The sequence below is a fragment of the Pseudophryne corroboree genome, chromosome 5 (assembly GCF_028390025.1).
Source record: "Pseudophryne corroboree isolate aPseCor3 chromosome 5, aPseCor3.hap2, whole genome shotgun sequence".
Classification (NCBI taxonomy): Eukaryota; Metazoa; Chordata; class Amphibia; order Anura; family Myobatrachidae; genus Pseudophryne; species Pseudophryne corroboree.
The window spans coordinates 213,784,530-213,807,501 of NC_086448.1; the positions used below are offsets into that span (position 1 = coordinate 213,784,530).

At 42.3% G+C, this 22,972-nt stretch overlaps 1 protein-coding gene across 1 annotated transcript in view; it reads right to left on the reverse strand.

The window, feature by feature from the left end:
* Nucleotides 1-22,972, reverse strand: part of NRP1 (neuropilin 1) — a 179,431-nt gene that overhangs the window by 64,809 nt on the left and 91,650 nt on the right. The gene's annotated exons all lie outside the window — the stretch shown is intronic.

Genomic DNA, 22,972 nt, shown 5'->3' on the forward strand with positions numbered 1-22,972 from the left:
TGTTAGTATTTTTATGATGTGTGCACTTATTCTTGAATAGTACATTGAAAACTTCACTATTATGGGGTATATTCAATAACTGTCGGAAGCTGCCGTCTTGTCAGAAAGACGGCAGCTTCCAACAGTTTTAGGTCGGAAGGGGTTCCAACCTATTCATTAGGGCCCCGTTTATTCCGACAAGTCGGGAAACCCGACTTGTCGGAATGCTGTTGGAATTCACGCTGATCAGCGCCGATCAGCGTGCATTGTCGGAAGCGGGGCCAAACCCGACAGGTTTTAGCCCCGTATCCGACAATCTCAATCCGACTTTAAAAAAAAGTTGGATTGAGATGAGGATCTGAGAGCAGGAGACGTGGTGAGCAGTGCTACAGCGGGGTGAGCAGGAACCCAGCGGCAGCGTCCACCCGGCTCCAGCAAGCGAGGTCCCGCTTGCTGGAGCTGGGTGGACGCCGCCGTGAGCCTCCACTGATGCAGCCGCTGCTCGCCCCGTCTCCTCCTCTCCGTCTCCCCTCCTCCGCTGCTTTCCCGCTGCTGCCCCCACTGCCACAGACACGGCAGCCGCTGACAGCTCTCCCCCCCCCACATCACCCCGGAGCCGCTGACAGCTCCCACCGCCGCTGCTGTCAGCGCACCCGGCAGCCGCTGACAACAGCGGCAGGACAAAACACCAGGAGCGGCCAAATCCGACAGTCGGATTTGGCCACTCTTTGAATAGGGGTTGTCGGGTCCATTCCGACAACTGCATGTCAGAATGAACCCGACTCTTATTGAATATACCCCTATATGTACTTCTTTATTGTCTTCCAAGATGCTAAAAAGACACCTATGTATCATGAAAAATTTAACTTCTTATGGCTTACTCAACAGGAGCTGAAAGAGTTTAGCTCTTTATCTTCCTGTCTCACATTATGCACAATCTTAAAAGTTGGCACATAACATAAAAGCAAAAAAAACACAAAAGAAAGATACGAGTAATATAAACATTAGGATGCAATGGTTTGTAACAAAGGCAGCATGCAGCTTCCAGTTTTAATTGTGTCATAAAATGTAAGATCTTATGAATGAATCCTTCCAGCTATTGAAACATAAAATAATTAACCATTTAGCCATTGATTTCCTTGGAACTGGCACGGTGCTGAGTTTTTCATTTCGAACAGCATCCATTAGTCAGAGACAAGTGTACATTCCAGGACATATATTTCAGCACAATGAATGCCTACATCCTTATCCAAACGGTGATAGAAAAATCTTAGAAACTCAACATGAAGCTAGTATGGTGGGGTAGGGCATATACCCAAACAGCACTGGCGTAGGCTCTTAGAACGCAACCTTATAAAGAAAGCATAGGAAATAATAGAGTCTAGATTATGAATTAAATGTGTTTCTGGGAGATTATAAAAGACAATGCTTGCGGGGACGGTCTGTCTTGTGTGCGGAATGCTTCTACTCTTTAATGCTTTTGTGTTCTCTATGCATAAATCAGAAGCAAGGGAAGACAAAATATTTAATTCAGATGGATCCTTTGAACTTCCATTCCATCTGGTTTTCTTTTAATAATGAAATCTGTTTTAGTCGTAAAATATTGGCAAGAATGGACTCCAGTGAAAGGCAAACAAAAGCAACTCAGTGCTCCAGGTTAGGACACAGCCGTGTCACAGTATTTGGAAAAAAAAACAAAAAAAAAACCACAAAAAAAAAAAAAAAAAAACCATTCCGAGCCTACTAGAGTGAAATGAACAGCCTCAAAGATAGTTACAACAGGCATGTATTGTCATGGCACAAAGGCAATGAGAGTCTTTTTGCTGGATTATAGCTTTGGGTTATATATTAAAACGGCCTTTTTGTTGAAAGGAAACACTTTGACTTATTGTGCGAAATAAGTCAAAGTCATTTTAAGCAAGCACGGAACAAAAGAATCTGAGACACTGCCAGTGATTCATGAGGGTAAAATTGGGACCTGATGGAAGGGTGTATTTTTTCTGTAATCGGGAGAACAAAATACGGGTTGTGGTTTTAATGCCACTGTTGTGCCTATCATTTGGAAACTCTTTAGAAGCCGTGAAATTATATTATGAATTGTTGCCAGGATGTATGGCGGCACTGAGCTGTATGACTGAACGGTGTTTGAATGTGGAAAGAGAACTTTTGCTTAGTGTTTTATTGTAACGGTAGGTTTATTCAGAACAAATGTATTGGTTTCTAAGAAATCCGAATGGAAGATTGATGATGTGGATGTTGCTAAATGTGCGCAATTTTAAAGAGATCATAGTAGCTTTCTCAGATGAAGATGTAGTTATCAATAAGTTTTTATGGTAATAAACCAGTCACTTGCTTTATATATATACTGTATATATATATATATATATATATATATATATATATATATATATATGTTACAGAGACTACGCAACATAGCTGAGCATCATGAGATGCAGTTAGATCTTCAAATACACACTGTCCCTACTCCCTTTAGCAATGGAAGTTTTTTTTCAGCACTCACTCTTCACCTGGTTCTAATAGAAATAGAACCACTGACAACCAATTTAAAATCCAAAATCTTTAAAGCCAGTTTAATAAGAGCCACGTAACTCCAGTATTAAATTTAATTACAATTTAATTGCCAGATGGGAAAAACATGGAATCTCTGCCACTTTATTAAAAATGCCTAGCAAAATTTATCCCACCTAGGTTATTTTTCACTTAATTTAATTTGTCCTGAGAGGCACAACTTTTATAGCAGCAGTATTACTCTCTGAAGAAGACACATTGGAGAAAAATAAAATAACACAACTTAAATGAAAAATAGACTTATTTTGAAGCAATGGGGGTCATTCCGAGTTGTTCGCTCGTTATTTTTTTGTCGCAACGGAGCGAATAGTCGCTAATGCGCATGCGCAATGTCCGCAGTGCGACTGCGCCAAGTAAATTTGCTATGCAGTTAGGAATTTTACTCACGGCATTACGAGGTTTTTTCTTCGTTCTGGTGATCGGAGTGTGATTGACAGGAAGTGGGTGTTTCTGGGCGGAAACAGGCCGTTTTATGGGAGTGTGCAAAAAAACGCTACCGTTTCCGGGAAAAACGCGGGAGTGGCTGGAGAAATGAAGGAGTGTCTGGGCGAACGCTGGGTGTGTTTGTGACGTCAAACCAGGAATGACAAGCACTGAACTGATCGCAGATGCCGAGTAAGTCTGGAGCTACTCAGAAACTGCTAAGAAGTGTCTATTCGCAATTCTGCTAATCTTTCGTTCGCAATTTTAATATGCTAAGATTCACTCCCAGTAGGCGGCGGCTTAGCGTGTGCAAAGCTGCTAAAAGCAGCCTGCGAGCGAACAACTCGGAATGACCCCCATTGTTCTTTGTTTGCTCTGCTTGGTTTTACACATTTAATCTGTGTGTGACACATCAATATGATTCAATGTGAACAAGCCATAATGGGGTCTATGTACTAAGACTTGGAGAGAGATAAAGTGAATGGAGATAAAGTACCAGCCAATCAGCTATTAACTGACATTTTTCAAACACAGCCGGTAACATGGCAGTTAGGAGCTGATTGGCTAGTACTTTATCTCTGTCTACTTTATCTCTCTCCATGTCTTAGTACATAGACCCTATAGTCACGCCCACATCATGCAAGCTACGTTCAAGTCTGAATTAGGCCCAATATCTCTTCAAGGTTTGATACATCTTCCGGTCAATGCTTAAGAATTCTGAATATGTTAGCAGAATTTAACACATTTTGGCTTCTATAAGATTAAATAAAGGGCCTGGGTTAACAGATGAGTCCTGGACAGCGATAAAGAGTTTATAGAGTATTGGGAGTTGGTGTTTTCTTCTCATCTGTAACAATTTATTCCATAAAGCAGCCTCACCAATGCAGATTGCTACTAGAAACATAAGATTATGAGTCATTTCTAGTGGTTACAACGTGTTTCCTTCCAAATCAGGGAACACAGCACTCAACTGTACAACGTTATCTCACCTCACCCTTTAATGTGAACACAAATGATAATGTGAGGCCAAGTCAAACACTTGTCTTCTATAATAATATGTGGAGGATGTAAGCTTGTATGAAAATATCTCAGATTGTACAATAAAACCAGACATTATGGTAAAAGTTAGTATTTACAGTAATTCTGGGAAGGAAAGTCCATTACACAAACATTTGTTTAGCCTGGGAGTAGTAGAGATTTGGCTGAGCCCTGAAGTTATGATCACGCTTGCATTTAGCTGTGTATTAGTGTTATTTCGATTTCCACTATGCTGCAAAAAAATTTTTTTCTGATATTAAAACATAAAGGTAAAATACACAATGATAAGGGGAAACGGCGTTTCACTGCAGCTCTATTGAAAAGTACAGTGTGTCCTCCACACTGCATTACAGCACCTCTCACCACTTTAGGGGAGCATCACTATGGGATCTGATACAGGTCAAAAAGCTGAGACATCACTGGTCCTGTACTTATGCATAAACTAATCCACACAGTGTATTTCTGCAACTCAAGTCTGCCAAGCTGTCAGTCACTCTGTCTATGCTCTGTTGGAGAAGCACCTCCCTAGTAAATGAGAGAATTAAATAGTGATTATAAATGACATTGTATCAGGATTATGTCACTTCCTCCGAATTACGTAGAACCTCCCTTTAGTTCTACATGAGTTTTATAGGACCCGGGAAGTCAGACAGTATTGTTATAGGGCATGGTTTCCCAGCTCCCTGGAAGCTTACTGGAAATAGTTGAACAGAACAACACTTTATACTACATTATTCTAATAATCAATAACAATGCCCCATGTCTGCATCATCTCTTTACATCACCAATGTATTTGAGGCATTATTGAAGATGCATACTATAGTACCTGGGAGGGAGATTAGGCAGAGAGTCATGTAGTATTGGAATAGCTGTCTGTACAAGGATTGTAAAGAGACAGTGACAATAAGATGCGTGGTGTTTGTTATAATTACTTGGCTTTGCAGGAATTGATGCTCATATGAAAGGAAAGAGAGCAAGCGGGTGATGTGTTCATACCTGCTGTCTTCTATGACTGTAGACAGGCAGAAGCTGGGTAGAATTTTTCACAAAGAAGATGTAAAATATGAGTTGATGACCATTTCATTTACGTTTCCAGTCAAGAGAATGCTAAAATCAGATTACCTGAATCTAATTACAGCATACTGTATGAACATTTAAATGCAATCATTAAGCCACTCCTGTTGTATGGCATCATACACTGGCCCTCATTTCGAGTTGTTCACTCGCTAGCTGCTTTTAGTAGCTGTGCAATCGCTAAGCCGCCGCCCTCTGGGAGTGTATCTTAGCTTAGAAGAAGTGCGAACGAAAGGATCGCAGCGCGACTACAAAAAAAGATTGTGCAGTTTCTGAGCAGCTCCAGACCTACTCCTAGCTTGCAAACACTTCAGACTATTTAGTTCCTGTTTTGACGCCACAAACATGCCCTGCGTTCGGCCAGCCACGCCTGCGTTTCCCCAGGCACGCCTCCGTTTGTATCTGTCACGCCTGCGTTTTTACACACACTCCCAGAAAACGGTCAGTTACCTCCCAGAAACGCCCCTTTCCTGTCAATCACTCTGCGGCCAGCAGTGCGATTGAAAAGCGTCGCTAGACCTTGTGTGAAACTGCATCGGCTTTTGTGAAAGTACGTCGCGCATGCGCATTGTGCCGTATATGCATGCGCAGAAGTGCCGCTTTTTTCCTAATTGCTGCGCTCCGAACGAAAACAGCTAGCAAACAACTCGGAATGACTCCCACTGCTGAGCGGTATTGCCAGCCAAACACACAAACAATCAAAGATTGAGGATTCTTCCTAGAAAACACAAGACAGAAACCTGAATGAATTAGGAATGGCCATCGCCCATCAATGATTACAAACCATCAATGTATATTGGCCAATGACAAATAGATTTGCCATCGATGGCAGAGAACCAATGATTCTCTAGTCCCTGACCCCAATAGTGTTTTTGTTTTACTTAATGTCGAGTACGGAGCCTAGCTTCGATCCCTGACAGCCCCATAAAGCCCCACCCCCCATGCACTGAGTGGCTGGCAGCCTAGCAAGCATTAGAGTAGGGATAACCATCTGTGGATGAAACCATCAATAGTTTCCCTGTGAATGGGTTTATACCATCGAGGTTAACGACAAATGATACCATCGATGGTCAACCCACCAAAGGTCAGCCCTAGAATGGATTGTTTTAATAATTGCTACATTTAGTAAATGAGCCAAGTGAAAATAAATGTTGTCCTTTACAAATCAGGTTAATCCCATTGTTAATAAGGTTTTCATTTGTCTTGGCACAGGCCTGCAGTCTAAAATTCCATAAGATGTATCTTTGATAGCCAACAAAGTTTCATAAGCACAGGTTTTACCCACAGGCTTTTAAAACAAGATATGAGAGCTATTACCTTGTAATGATTTCTTGTGCTGCACTGTGTCAACATAACTGCTGAGTCTCAATACGTTAACTTATGATCTCTGCAGAAGGACAATTATGGCTTCCAGTACAGAAATCAGCACTCGCTTCACAGTCAACGTCTCGAAATTGCAATCATAAAATCTGAGAATGTTATGGATTTCATTAACATTTTCCCTCTTGGACAATAACAGAAGTTCTCTAACATTTAAATACCACAGGCAAGAATGTCTTTCACAAAACAGATGTGGAACCCACAGTCCTGATTGGCTCCAAACTGTTCAGCAATTGTTGGCTGTAAGTTTGTTTGTTATAGAAATGGCCTTTTTTTCCTCAAGGAGACATATGTTATAAAAGAGAAAATGACGTCCAACTTTTCAGGTGTGTTGCTTTGCTAGTGATCAAAGGAGAAAGTCTTCCTAATATTACTTTTCACCACTGAAAGGAATGTTGTATGAAAAAGAAGACCCCCCCCCCCAAGCATTTTAAAACCAGCTGTTTACCCTTTAAAGTTTTATATTTAATGTTTATCTTTTATGAGCACAACCAATAAAGTAAATGATTAAAACGTATCATATGCTGGGAATAAGAAATTACACAAGTAAACAATGGTAAAAGAATGAAAAATATAACTTTCTATAATAATTTATAATAATTTATAATATGTATAAATACAATTTTCTCTTTAAATGGTACACTAAAACTTAATTTTGTATTAATAAAACACAATATACGTGCAAGGGCGTAGCTACCATGGCTGCAGGGAATGCAGCTAAGAGCGTCCCACTTTCCATATCAAACTTACATGGGTTATAATCATTTTTCACCATTGGGTGGCACATACAAGCCCTTACAAACTTTTACCTTCTAGGCCTACAAATATCTAGTTATGCTCTCGGACCTACTCATTGCAATGTGGTATAATGAACTGGATGGCATTATAATGTTACATAGCATGAACTGGGGCACTGTAGTAATGTGGCACAGTATGAAGATGAGGCACTATAGTGTGGCATAATATGAACAAGAGGCACTGTAATGTGGTATAATATGAACTGGGGACACTGTATGTCATAACATGAATTTGTGTGGGGGGGGGGTACATAAAGTGTACTGGCAGCCCTACAATGTTCTATAACGTGAACTAAGGCACTATTATGGTTAAAAAAATGAACTAGGGCACTACTAAGGGGCATAACGTTAACAACTGCTGCAGAGAAGTGTCTCTCTAGAAGATTTTGGATAGGAGTTCCCTTCAAAATGTTACTATGGGGCCCACAAAATTCTGGCTATGCCCCTGCATTAAACCACATAGTTTTGTGGCAACAGGTGGAGCAGAATTTGTTGCAGATAATGATGCACCATGGCTAAGAATTTAATGCACAATCAGTGCTATCTTGTGACACATCTGCTATAAGTTTAAGGGCCCTACACATTAGGCGATATGCCGCTGACGTGCCCAACGGCCGATACGGCCAACGGATGACCCGGCGGCGGGGGGGAAGGGGAGTGACGGGGAGAGTGACGTTTCTTCACTACCCCTGTCACCTGGACCCATAGCACTGCATTCTAATATGGACGAGATTGTCCATATTGGGATGCATGTATAAGCGACGCGGGGCTGCGCATCGTTCATCGTTGGTGCTTACACACTGAAATATATGAACGATATCTCGTTCATTAATGAATGAGATCATTCATATCTTTCAGTGATATCGCCTAATGTGTAGGGCCTATTACTTGTGTTTGCTATAGTCATGTTATTAGCCCAAGCCACCATGGTGAATCGTCCAATATAACACCCTATGTTTCACCTAGAGGCCAGAGCTATATATTTGAACTATTAAATGGACAACTACTCCAAAATGTAATTAAGCTTTATTACAGCAAAATAATATTGTTTCAATTAGGTCAATTTGTTATATTGCAGAAGGGAAAAATAAATTAATCAGAGTTTCTTCTCAATGATAACACTTAAAATAATATTCTGCTCTAATAAAGCTCCTGCACGTTTTACAACATATCAGTTGCTGCTGTTTTGTTTTAAATGAACTTGTCTCCTATTAAATTATTAAATCGAGTTTAACAAAAACCAATGATGTGCTAAGGAAGAAGCAGCCTATTCGCTTGTTAGGGCAGCCTGCTGTAAGTGTGTCTTGTGTACTATGTATAACAAAAAGAGATGCTTTTTATTGTAATTATTATAGGGTGCCAGATTTTGAGTGCATAAAGGCTGCCTGGTGAATCATTCTAGTTCATTAGATAGTAAGATATGGAGTCATATTTTAGCACTGTCACACGGTATGCATATATGTTGCTAGGGTCTCCAAGATGGCTGATAAACTCATAATGTCCCATTACTCATGCTCCTATCACACACTGAAGAGTGTCCCTGTACAGAGCTCAGCTATCTCTCACGTTACCATTTTCAGCTGATTGCAGTCACTGCTTTTAGTGTTTCATTAAAGTGCCAATTTATCTTAGCCCAGAGCAGATCAAGCTGAAAAATGATCTGAGCTCCATAAAGCAGCGCCATGCACTTTTTACCTTAAACTCATATGCACAGAAGAGACAGATTACCGGGGGAGTCTATTTTATTTACTCTGACATTACAATAATGCAATTCTCCGTCAAACACAAAGCTAAAAGTTCACGACTATAGATCAGCGAAAACCAACAATCGATGCCTGACTGGCCATAGATTAAGGGGGGATGGGAAATCATATTGACATTTGGTAATAGCAGACTCTTTGTAAGAAGTAAAAAAAAAAAGATGTCTTTTACCAGATTTTGTTGACACCAACATTCAATAGTTCAAAGGTTGTGAGATCTGAGTAAGGTTTACGCTGTTCATTGACCACTTGACAATTTTGAATGTTGTTGGATATATAGGCTCTGTGTTGTGTGTTGTGTAGCAATCTGTCAGTAACCCTGTAGGCAGCACAAGTCCTGTGAGAATATACATACATAATGTGTCCTCATACAGTAATGCTGCAGTCACGGTACCCTAGGTTCTGTGCAACTTGGCTTTTCCATAGCTTTTTTTGATTGAATGTGTGTATTAATCGCAATGAGATGCGACAAAGATGCTTCACAAGACTATACAGATCAATTTGGTTATGAAACCTTGTATATTTGTGTTCGACTGAGTCTGTATACAAAGTACTACGATACAGTGGACACAGCTTTTTATCACGCCAAGTTCCGCTGTGCTTTGTATACTGATTCAAACTCAGTAGCACCACTCGTCTCACGTTAGGTGTATGCGGACACATCTGTAGTATTGCTTCCTAGAACTATTACTACACACATTACCTTCAATGTGTTTAACACATGTAATATATAAAATGAGAACTAAAGCTCAGTACAACAATGTTCTTCTAAGTACTCTTGTGGAATAGCAAGGAAAAAGGAATGATAAAATAAGACAGCTACTCTCATTCACACACTGTCCTTACTTATTGTTACACTAGAAAGCCAAATTTCCAAATGACAATTATGCGAAATGGACATTATTCAAAAATAATCTACAGTATGGTATAGAAAGCTTATCTGACACAGATCATGCAGATAAAGGACCTCAGGTGAGGGTAGAATTGTAGGCCTGATGCGTTTCGTCCTGACACCTCCACAGTTTCATCCAGACTTTCTCAAAGGCACCTTTGTTTTAAAAGATTACTTACCTGTGTGTATATTAAATATTACACTATGGTCTCACTAATTATTTTGTTTCTTCTTTGACCCTTTCCACTCCAAGAATTATACTGAAGAAAGGAAGCTAAGAGTGAATATCCCTCTAGTTCAGGTAAGCACATATTTATATCTATTTGGTACGGGGCTATTCACATATGAAAATATATCACATTATAATGGATACGTTTTCTGCTTTTTAAAATGGGTACTTGAAATAAGGTCTCTCAGGCAGGTTTTCCGGTTACAAAACAGTGTTTTTACTGGCATCAGACACTATAAGGCTTGGGCCTTGTCACACAGGTACATACAGAAAATAAAGCAACAAACATAAAAGGTGCTAGAACTCCTAGTCATTCTGCTGCAGTGGCTTAACAGCATTGTAGGCCCCAGGCAAAGTAATGCGCTGGGGCCCCTAACCACCTATTCAGCTCCAGCCATCCACCAATCAGCATGCTGACAGACATTCACTGTCTGGCTGCAGGCTGGGAGGCAGATAAGAGAATGCTGCCTCGCTGCTCTGATTGTGTGACCACCACCCGCCCCTGCTCGATTGTGAGGCCCTCAGCAGCTGCCCAGTGTGCCAATACTTTAAGATGGCCCAGGATGTACTGTTGTATTTCTGTCTTCCAGATTTCTGGAAAAACGATAAAGGCCAACATTTTAGGGATTGCAGGGTTCTGTTGTTTCATCATCCCCCCCGCTGGTATCATTATAATTATTCTTACACAGGGTCCTTTTTATGGTACTTAGCGATACATAGCAAGGCTGTGACGTGTGGTGTCTGAGTGGTGGAGGGTCCTGTAGGTTGCACCACCGCTGTCCCACAGCACCGGCATGTGGCTTACAGGGTGCCATGGTGGGCAGTAAGGATGGGTAGGAAGAATGGGGAAGTATCACAAGCAGCCTACGGAGGTGAAAATGTTATGTCAGTCCTGCTTGTTTTGTATGATTTGTTGGTATTTGCCATAACTGGACAACTTATAACCTTATTGTGGATAAAACCTGTGCTCACTGCTATTCCTCTCATAAGGCGAAGTGACTATGTACAACATAAACAGCATTACCTACAATTTTTTCTCCTATTTAAATGAACTTGTATTAGCAAACTTCAAAAGAAAAGTACCTTTTATTCAGCGCATTTAGTATAAAAGTCCCTTTCAAAGATTAAAGTGGAATAAACATCTGATAACATATGTTATAGCCAGCTGCTTGTTTATGGTTTATCACTTTGTTCTATTTTGTTTAAGAAGTAAATTCTATTTTCTTCCTGTCATCTGCTGTTACCATAGCAACCAGGTTATTTTGCATTTGTAAGGGGCTATGGGGGTCATTCCGAGTTGATCGCTTGCTAGCAGTTTTTAGCAGCCATGCAAACGCATTGTCGCCGCCCACTGGGGAATGTATTTTCGCTTTGCAGAAGTGCAGACGCTTGTGCAGCAGAGCGCCTGCAAAATCATTTTGTGTAAAACAAGACCAGCCCTGTAGTTACTCTTTGTGTGCGTTGATTCTAACGACGGAGGGACAGCTTTTGACGTCACACACCCGCCCAGCGAACGCCCAGCCATGCCTGCGTTTTTTCTGCCATGCCTGCGTTTTTCTAAGCGCTTCCTGAAAACGGTCAGTTGCCACCCAGAAACGCCCACTTCATGTCAATCTTCCTGCGTTGTGCCGTGCGACTGAAATGTTCATTACACTCTGTACAAACCCATGATGCGCATTGTACCTGTACGACACACCTGAAATGCCGGTTTTTAGCCTGATCGCTGCGCTGCGAACAATGGAAGCTAGCGATCAACTTGGAATGACCCCCTTTATATACATTGCTTACTCTGGAAAGTGAGAGTCCAACACAATACTATTTTATATATATATATACACTGCTCAAAAAAGTAAAGGGAACACTAAAATAACACATCCTAGATATGAATGAATGAAATATTCTTATTAAATACTTTGTTCTTTACATAGTTGAAAGTGCTGACAACAAAATCACACAAAAATTATCAATGGAAATCAAATTTATTAACCCATGGAGGTCTGGATTTGGAGTCACACTCAAAATTAAAGTGGAAAAACACACTACAGGCTGATCCAACTTTGATGTAATGTCCTTAAAACAAGTCAAAATGAGGCTCAGCAGTGTGTGTGGCCTCCACGTGCCTGTATGACCTCCCTACAACCCACACAAGTGGCTCAGGTAGTGCAGCTCATCCAGGATGGCACATCAATACGAGCTGTGGCAAGAAGGTTTGCTGTGTCTGTCAGCGTAGTATCCAGAGCATGGAGGCGCTACCAGGAGACAGGACAGTACATCAGGAGACGTGGAGGAGGCCATAGGAGGGCAACAACCCAGCAGCAGGACCGCTACCTCCGCCTTTGTGCAAGGAGGAACAGGAGGAGCACTGCCAGAGCCCTGCAAAATGACCTCCAGCAAGCCAAAAATGTGCATGTGTCTACTCAAACAATCAGAAACAGACTCCATGAGGGTGGTAGGAGGGCCCGACGTCCACAGGTGGGGGTTGTGCTTACAGCCCAACACCGTGCACAGAGCCGGATTAAGGGGGGGGCCCGGGGGATACGTACCCCGGGCCCCCCTTTCCAAAAGGGCCCCCTGCCACACCACAGATCGGATCTCTCTTCCGATCCGATCTGCGGTGCTGTGCTCCCCGGCTCCCGTTCTCACTGCAGCAGCAGCTGCGCACAGACAGGACAGCTGAGCTGAGTGACGGCTCAGCTGTCCAATAATGTATCAATGAAACAGCCTGCGTGCCCAGCCAATGACTAAGCGGCAGGCTGCTTCATTCATACTTTATTGGACAGCTGAGCCGTCGCTCAGCTCAGCTGTCCTGTCTGTGCGCAGCTGCTGCTGCAGTGAGGACGGGAGCCGGGGAGCACAGCACCGCAGATCGGATCGGAAGAGAGATACGATCTGCAGTGTGGCAGGGGGGACGGGAGTGCAGGGCACATACATCCCATAGCGCTCTACCTCCCAACATACCCTACTCCAGTCCTCCCATACAATACACCCCATAACCCTCTACCCCTGCCACACACCCTATTCCCCCACATACACCCCATAATCCTCTACACCCCACAGCCTAGTCCCCGTGTTCACCCCACATACACCCAAATTCTCTAACCCCACCACACATCCTACTCCCACTGTCGCCCACTGTCTCCCACTGTCTCCCACATTCACACCCCATAAACTCCCTCCTAACCCCCGCACCCGCACCTGGGAAGGGACCTCCTCTGGGATATACAGTGGAGGGACGGGGACCAAAGGGGTGTCAGGTACAGGAGGCACAGGGGAGTGGGTATGTGAGGCTGACAAGGGGCATGGTATACAGCCGGCTCTAGGCTTGTGTTGTACCCCACTAGTCCCTGCGAGGCCCTGGGTGTGTGTGTGTGTGTGTATATATATATATATATATATATATATATTCTGCCTTCTCTATTAGGGGCCCCACTCTCTTAAGTGCCCCGGGCCCCCCATGGTCTTAATCCGGCTCTGACCGTGCAGGATGTTTAACATTTGCCAGAGAACACCAAGATTGGCAAATTCGCCACTGGCGCCCTGTGCTCTTCACAGATAAAATCAGGTTCTCACATGTGACAGACGTGACAGAGTCTGGAGACGCCAAGGAGAACATGCTGCTGCCTGCAACATCCTTCAGCATGACCGGTTTGGCAGTGGGTCAGTAATGGTGTGGGGTGGCATTTCTTTGGGGGGCCGCACAGCCCTCCATGTGCTCGCCAGAGGTAGCCTGACTACCATTTGGTACCGAGATGAGATCCTCAGACCCCTTGTGAGACCATATGCTGGTGCGGTTGGCCCTGGGTTCCTCCTAATGCAAGACAATGCTAGACCTCATGTGGCTGGAGTATGTCAGCAGTTCCTGCAACATGAAGGCATTGATGCTATGGACTGGCCCGCCCGTTCCCCAGACCTGAATCCAATTGAGCACATCTGGGACATCATGTCTCGCTCCATCCACCAACGCCACATTGCACCACAGACTGTCCAGGAGTTGGCGGATGCTTTAGTCCAGGTCTGGGAGGAGATCCCTCAGGAGACCATCCGCCACCTCATCAGGAGCATGCCCAGGCATTGTAGGGAGGTCATACAGGCACGTGGAGGCCACACACACTACTGAGCCTCATTTTGACTTGTTTTAAGGACATTACATCAAAGTTGGATCAGCCTGTAGTGTGTTTTTCCACTTTAATTTTGAGTGTGACTCCAAATCCAGACCTCCATGGGTTAATAAATTTGATTTCCATTGATTATTTTTGTGTGATTTTGTTGTCAGCACATTGAACTATGTAAAGAACAAAGTATTTAATAAGAATATTTCATTAATTCAGATCTAGGATGTGTTATTTTAGTGTTCCCTTTATTTTTTTGAGCAGTGTATATATATATATATATATATATATATATTGCACCATTTCACCTGCACTTTGTGAATACATTGACCTAAGCTGGGTATTCAGGCCAAAACTGCTATTACTTATAGTGAGGATGATGTTATATAATGCACTTTATTCTGTAAATTATAAGGATATTGGGCAGGATGCATGACGTATCACATTTTGCAAGCAATGTATCCCGCCAGCTATTGCAAGGATAAAGGTCTTTATTAACACCGTGCTTGAAGAGAATTGCAAAAGACAGCGCTCCCTGTAATGGGCCCTACAGACTCGGCGATGTGCCGCCGAGCTGCCCGACCGCCGATACGGCAGACGGGCGACCCGGCGGCGGGGGGGCAATGACGGGGGGAGTGAAGTTACTTCACTCCCCCCATCACACGGCTACATAGAACTGCAGGCAAATATGGCGAGATCGTCCATATTGACCTGCATGCACAGCCGACGGGGCACCAGCGATGAACGAGCGCGGGGCCAGGCATCGTTCATCGCTGGTGCCTCCACACTGCACGATATGAACGTTATCTCGTTCATTAATGAATGAGATCGTTCATATCGTGCAGTGATGTCGGCCAATGTGTAGGGCCCATAAGAGTTGCCTTCTGTCATAAAAGTTGCCCTCTGCCGGGTTTAGCACCTGGGAGTACTTCTGCACATGCGCCAAGTGACACGTTCTGCAGGGGATGCTGGGAGGGATCCGGCTAGATCCCTTTCAGGGGGAAACATGAAAAGAAGCCCACAGGCCCACCACGCCCAAGCTCCAGAATGTATAGCATTCTGGGGCTTGCATACCCTCCAACTGTACCATTTTGGCAGGTACAGTACCTTTTTTTTATGGCTCTCCAAACTTCCATTGAAAGTATAGGAAAATGCTTTACCCGTGGCCACACCCCCTTTTTGGATTTGTACCGGTTTTTATGTGTAAAATGTTGGAGGGTATGGGCTTGGTGCATAGGAAAAAAGCGGCTAAACCTCAGAAAACTGTATTTTTGGAGGTGTGGCTACAGTTTTAGCTTTGATACATCCCACCCTGTGTACATTATTTTAGAAAGAGTGCATTATTATTTCCTATAATAGATTACCCAATTCTGTATAAGGATACTGTCAGATAATTCTAATTTTCTCTAGTCTTTTACAAATGGCCCTAATATGATTTTAAAGAATGTGTGGAATGTATGGAATACAAAACAATGGGACTTCTATACCTGAGTCATCGAGGCATTCCTCAATTTGTCTATGAAAATTTGTACACTTCAGTTGGGTACAAAATCCTGGCTATTGTGAGACTGACAGCGGAATCCCAATGGCTAGAATCCCGACACATACAGGTAAGTATTTTCACCCTACCCCTAAACCACCCCTCCTGCAGCCTAATCCTAGCCCTCCCATCCCACAGCCTAACCCTAACCTCCCCTACCACGCAGCCTACCCCTAACCCCCCCACCCCCACAGCCTAACCTCCCATCCTACAGCCTAACCCTAACCTCCCATCCCACAGCCTAACCCTAACCTCCCATCCCACAGCCTAACCCTAACCTCCCATCCCACAGCCTAGCCTAACCTCCTCCACCCCACAGCCTAGCCATACCCCCACCCCCACAGCCTAACCCTCACCAAGTGCCTAACACTAAACCCAACCCCAGTACTTTCCTCTGGGATTTGCCGGGATTCTGACCATCGGGATCCTGGCTGCCAGGATTTTGACCACATCCTGTTCAATTGAATCCTATGGGCCTGATTCAGAGATGGACGCAAATGCTGATGGAGCTGTAATCTTTATTCAACAGTTGCACAAGAATATGCAAATGTCACATCATGTCAGATCCACCGTTTGTACATGAAACACAACCATTGGATGTACATCGGTCAAACACTGACCTTCTAAGTAACTCTATGGTCGCTCAGGATGGCTGTTCTAAGTAAGATGCCAGAGCCATTCTTACTGCATACGGGATCTCAGTCACAAGCTGTGACATTCCCCCCAAAAAGTCGCGAGGCCCCACTGGTGGCATCTGATTGGCCACCCCCGTTACCGCCCACAAACGCTCCTTGTCTGTCAATCACTTTGTAAAAAAATCTTCTCTGTGTCGGAAGACTCACATCACATGCACAGAACCAATTAGACACATGCACCAAGCTACTTAGATGTATGCACAGCACAATTTTGATTTACACACAGTGCTACTTAGATGCATGCACAGTGCCACTTAGAGGCATACATAGCGCTACTTAGATGTACACACAGCGCCACTTAGAGGCATGTACAGCGCCACCTAGATACATGCACTGCACCACTTAGATGTATATACAGCGATACTTAGATGTACACACAGTGCTACTTAGATGCATGCACAGCGCCACTTAGAGGCATACACAGTGCTACTTAGATGTACACACAGTGCCACTTAGACGCATGCACGGCACCACTTAGATGCACTCACAGCACCAATTACATGCACTCACAGCGCCACTTAGATGCACACATTGCGCCACTTAGATGCATGCACAGCACCACTTAGATGCACTCACAGCGCCAATTAGAAGCACTCACAGCACCATATAGATGCACACATAGCCCCACTTAGATGCATGCACAGCGCCACTTAGATGCATGCATAGCGCCACTTTGATGCATGCACAGTGCCACTTAAGTGCACGCACAATGCCACTTTGATGCATGCACAGCACCACTTAGATGCATGCACAATGCCACTTAGATGCATGCACAGTTGGAAAAAATCACTCCACTGTATCCGACTTTGGCATTGGGTCCATCTCTGAATCAGGCCCTTAGTCAAGTCAACAGAATATAGCAGCAAGCAGCTTGCACTAGTTTATCATATATTTGAAGAATAACTTGCAAAAAGACTTAGGAACCGTCTTATCAAAGTCCCTTAACCCTTAAATCCCGCTAAAATCGATGGTTTCATTGAAATAGCACAATATTAAGTAACAGGACTATTTAACAATACTGTAACGCAAGATGTGTAAGTCATTTCCTGCGTTCAGTGCTAAAAAAAACTGCTGTAGCCATCCCCATAGTTCTCTATGGTGATGGCAAAACGGGTTACCTATTAAGCTCCTAAAATCTTAAAGAAGGCATTAGCTGGATTCACCTATGTGTAATGTACTGATGGACCTTCTGATCAGTCGCTGGCAGGCTGCACGTTCCTCCCCCCTTCCCGGCCATGTATGTTCTGTGATTAGGCTGGAACAGAAGCGTGAAGTAAAGTGACAGCGATAGCTTCTTATCTGAGGTGCAGTCCTGGCATGAGTTCTTTGTTTGTCCTCCATTACTTCATTTGTTATCGCTGTCGATAACAGATGAAAGTTAGCGAGAACAAAACGCAATTGATATAATAATTAGGTCTCTTATTCTCTTGTATTTTACCGATAATTTGTGGAAAAACAGAAAGTAGAATAAAACTAATCTTATTTAAACACAGTGTATTTCCCTTTAAAAGCACATTTGATGCTCTAAAAATAAAACCTGTTCTTATTTCTCCCATCACGCAGGCCAGGGATTTGTTTCATGTCTATCTTCACTCTGTTGTGCAGCAATGAGTTGGCCGAGGACTGAGATAAAGTGACAGATGCTGACAGTGAGGAATAATTCCATAAATAAGAAACACACGTCGCTCGATTCCAACGCATCCCACATTTTCCCATGCACATCTCCCAGACTTTATGAGTGAGTAATTGTTGCTGAATCTCATGTTATCTGGCAAAGACAGATCACATTTTTTTTGTCTGCAGAACTGCCGCTGTTAAATGTATAAAAGGTTGGAAGATCCACTGATTGTCCATCCATTATTCATCACATTCATTTCAGCAGGATGGTGTTTGCACTTTTGCTATGATGTGGTTTCTCGAGTGTTTCATTGCGCATTCAAGCTCTTTCTGAAAATATACGACGGAACGTCAGTCCTGATTCCTCATCTCCCTAACGACTTGTTCAGCTGTCATTTTAGATGTACACCATCTTGGACATGTATGTTAAATTTTTATGCCTCCTTATTATTAATAGTCGGTTGGTAAAATGTAGTGAAATGCATTTTCATTAAGATATCATAAGCTGCACAGGAAATATGCTCAATGCACTAGTAGCGAAGCCAGGTTACCAAGAAGAGAGGGATGCCTGAGAAGAAGTGAAGCCCCCTTATCAGGAAGGAAGAGAGGGATGTCTGTGTTAAAAGAGGAGCGCACTACTTTGCATACTCCAGTCTTTCTGTTCTTTATGGAGTCTTTATGCCCTATCCCAAGATAGCCAATGAGATCTCTGAGCATGTGCAGGAGCCATTTTGAGACTGTGTGTAAGACTGTGTAGAGTGGTATAGTGGGAGACAGAGGTCTCCTACTAGGCTCCACGAGAGACCCAATTAATACCTGCTACAACGTTATTCCAGCTTTCTGCACCACTACCCGTTTGTAGTATACACTCTCCGGCTGGTGAGCTACTGTATATGAAACCCCATTCTGCTCAAGTTTTGCTCCATCACCAGTGTACATGTAACAGTGAGTACAGCTATAACTGCTATCTTTCTATAAACCAACACCACTGGTTAAGTAACCAGGAATAGAGGGATGTCTGAGAAGAAGTGAAGCCAGGTTACCAGGAAGAGAGGGATGTATAAGAAGTAACAAAGTCAGGTTACCAGGAAGAGTGTGATGTCTGAGAAGTAGTGAAGCCAGGTTACCTGGAAATAGTGAAGCTAGGTTACCAGGAAGAGGGGGATGTCCGAGACCAGGAAGAGAGGGATGCCTTTTGTTTCAGTTCGGTGAACATACTGAACTAAAGTTGCATTAATAGAAGTATGCTTACTTCCCAGTTCAATATATATATATATATATATATATATATATATACTGTATATAATAGAGTATCTGTTTACAAAGTTCTCCTTTTTTTTATATGGGTCTGAATTTGGATTGTCTAAGCATTATAAGTACATAAACCAAACAGTAACAATTGTGCAACACAATATATATACATACACACATTTAGAACCTTAGGAGCCATATACAGATTTATCTCTTCCTAAAAGCAACCGACTGAAGCTGTAACATTTTTTTGTAAAGTACCATTTCCTCCCGGTGGAAACTGTAGCAGTTCAAAGGTCGAATTGTTTACCCATTAGCTGTGTCAAGGGGGAAGGAACATCAACATTTTTTGATGCATAAAAGACAAGTTTGCAGACAGCAGTCACGTACGGCAGTATTGGGGGTCACCCTGTTTACAAAAAAGCATTGCTCGGTTGTCAGGCAATATTCCCAGTAAATGTAGCATCCATTATATAGAATAGTGTGACAGAAGTAAGTTTTATAGGCTGTTCTTTATTCCAAAGTTCATAGGAAGTATTCTGGAATTCTAGTGCAAGTTGAACTAATGAAATCTAATTGCTGCAAGATACATAAAAGATTAATGCTCTGAATTTCTCAGTCTTGTCTTCTGAACTTTAGACTTCTTCAAATAAATAACATAAATGTGAGAATCATTATAAAGGCAAGTGACATCCATAGTATCTTTCTAATTCTGAGCACTCCAGATCAGTTTTTTAAATTATTTGGAAAGTTGTAGTTTTTAAAGATACGCTCTGTCTTAAAGCTTCACTACCGCCTAGTAAAAGGCCGCCATTCCCTGCTGGAGCCCACACTTGTGTAATGCAGAACCAGCAAACTGACTTTGATAATCTAATAACAATGGTGAAGGAGAAGTGTGGGGCGGGGAGGGGGGAGGTGTCTGGGGTAGGGTTACGGACAGGGTTCCCGTTTACAAGTCACAATCTCTTTACTTGGTTTGAGACACTTACTTTGCCCTCATTCCCTTACCTTGCCAGAATGTCAACATTGTGAATGTCGACAGCCATAATGTTGACACGATAACTTAGACTTAGGGTTAGGCTGCAATGAGGTTAGGTTTAGGCTAAAATATAATTTTCAACATTCTAACTCTCAACATTCACAGTGTTGACTGTCTGAAAATGCCGACACTGTCAGCGTTGACAATATGAATGTTAACATCATGAATGTTGACAGTCAGACCATATCAATATTTTGTGTCGACATCTTATAGCATACCCAAAAGGCAATATTACCCAATTTATTATGGTATGAAAGGCATAACATTTCCAAACTTTCCTGGGTAATTAGCACCATTTTCAAATGTTGGGGAAGATGTATTAAGTCTGGAGAAGTGATAAAGTAGCGATAGATAAGTGGAAGGTGATAGCACACCAGCCAATCATTGCAGGTTTGAAAAATTAACATTAGGAGCTGATTGGCTGGTGCGTTATCACCTTCCACTTATCACTTCTTTATCACTTCTTCAGGCTTAATACATCTGCCTCGTTGTTAAAAGCTATTTCCCATAATGTAAGTGAGCTTTAACAATGGGCTTTGCAATCTGCGCATTCACGGAATGTCTGCCATGCATGCTCAATAGCATCCTGCAGGGTTAACCAGGAAAGAAGTGCACAAAAATGTCACTATGAGGACAGTGCTTGGGTGGGACATCCTCTCTTCCCAAAGCGCTGTTCCGGTAGCTCCACAACATCAGATCTAATACATTTCTTAAATAGTAAATAGGTCTGTAAGCCTTTACTCGACATTGTTATTTGTAGCTTGTCAGTTCATTTTTACCACCTTGCACAGCAAAAAATACAGGTTGTCTCATTATCATAGGAATATCTGCACTGAACAGCCCTGAAACAACAGCAGTGGTTTAAAGAAATCACTGAGATGCAATTTGGATCAACATGAAATTGAGCTGGTGGCCACAAACAGCCAAAAAATAAGTCATTTCATGGAGATGCATCAATAATATATAGAGCCCAGCTCAGATTTATTATCCACACTGACAGTTTGCAAAGATATTGCTGTAATAATGCCACAGCAGGGAACACCTAAATTAAAAATGTTAATTAAAATATCCTTTGCTTCTCCTGTATCATGCATATGATGTAATATGCAAATATCCCTGCTGTAATTGCCTGGCACATAGCCTCTCAGCAGGCTCTGCATCTTTGTATCCAGCAAAATCTCCTTTGTGCACAGCTCGGAGATTTCAGCATAGTTTCATAGGATGAATATGATCTTTCTCTATTCTCTGCCATTCAAAAATTCTCACACATAGGAAACATGCCAATAGTATTTTTAAACATATCAATATTATAGATTGATTGATAAATGTTGGTAATATCATGGTCCAACAATCAGGAAAATAAGATTATTGACCTGTTGTGCTGTGCAATAAAGTCTTGTCAGCATCATGGAAGTTGTAGAAAGTTCATTAAAGTTCATCAAAGTAAACAATCATTTTCTTAGAACCTTTGCAAGACACGGTGCTCCACCTGTATGCTAAATATATAGTTACACTTTATTGCCGGTTTCAGTTTTACTAATCAGAGTTGACATTTTCACCCACATCTATTACGCTGAGTAATTTTCTGTGTAACGCTTTATGGCAGTAAAAGGCACCGTATTACAATGACAGAGAAGCAGCGGCATCATCCTGTACTGGCTGTACTCCAATCCTCTAATGAACCAGGGACTTTATAGCAGGTTCTCAACAATGTAGAAAGGTTCTCAAAGAACTATAAGCCCTAATATACCAGCCTAGCTGCTGTGAGACATCAGCAAGTTACATTACAGATATTCCGAAAAGTTCCCATAACATGACTGAAGTTGTACGCACTCTTATTATTATTAGTTCTAGCAATAATCTTATGTTCTTCTTTAGCTCAAACTGCCCGTTATTTTGTATTATTATTATTATTATTATTATTACTACTACTACTGTAAAAACAAAGGGTAGGAGGACTCATGGTCACCAGACAGCTTACAATCTAGGACGGTATCCGATTACCAGCGATGAAACTTGAATTTTCCAAATTTTTCACTGTGCCGTCTTATTGGGGCTAGTAGAGTACCCCCAGACAAAACAATTACCCGCAGTCAATGTAATTGGATACTGCCCTAGTGGGCAAAGGGTTCAGCTGATATAAGTGTGGAAATTGGGACTATTGTGTGGCTACATTCTATGGGTAGGATAGGTGGGAGTTAGGTAGACGCTAACAAAAATTTACATTAGTTTAAAGCTTTGAATGCCAGGGGGTGATTTGATCAGGTTTGGTATATATGGATAGGAAGCAGCATGTATATTAGAGTATGTAGAGTATGCAGAATAAACAATTTTAAACTTCACATTGGGCCTAAGTAGCTTGATTTACTGGTAAACAGTATTTACAAGTTGCTTCCATATATATATATATATATATATATATATGTTTACCCTGCAGAATACCAAAAATATGTCCTGTATATTCACAGAAAACGTTCTTCTCCACAGAACACAGACTCGGTACAAGAAATATACAGATAGAAATGCTACATATATGTAGTCCTTTCTTACAGAGCAGCTT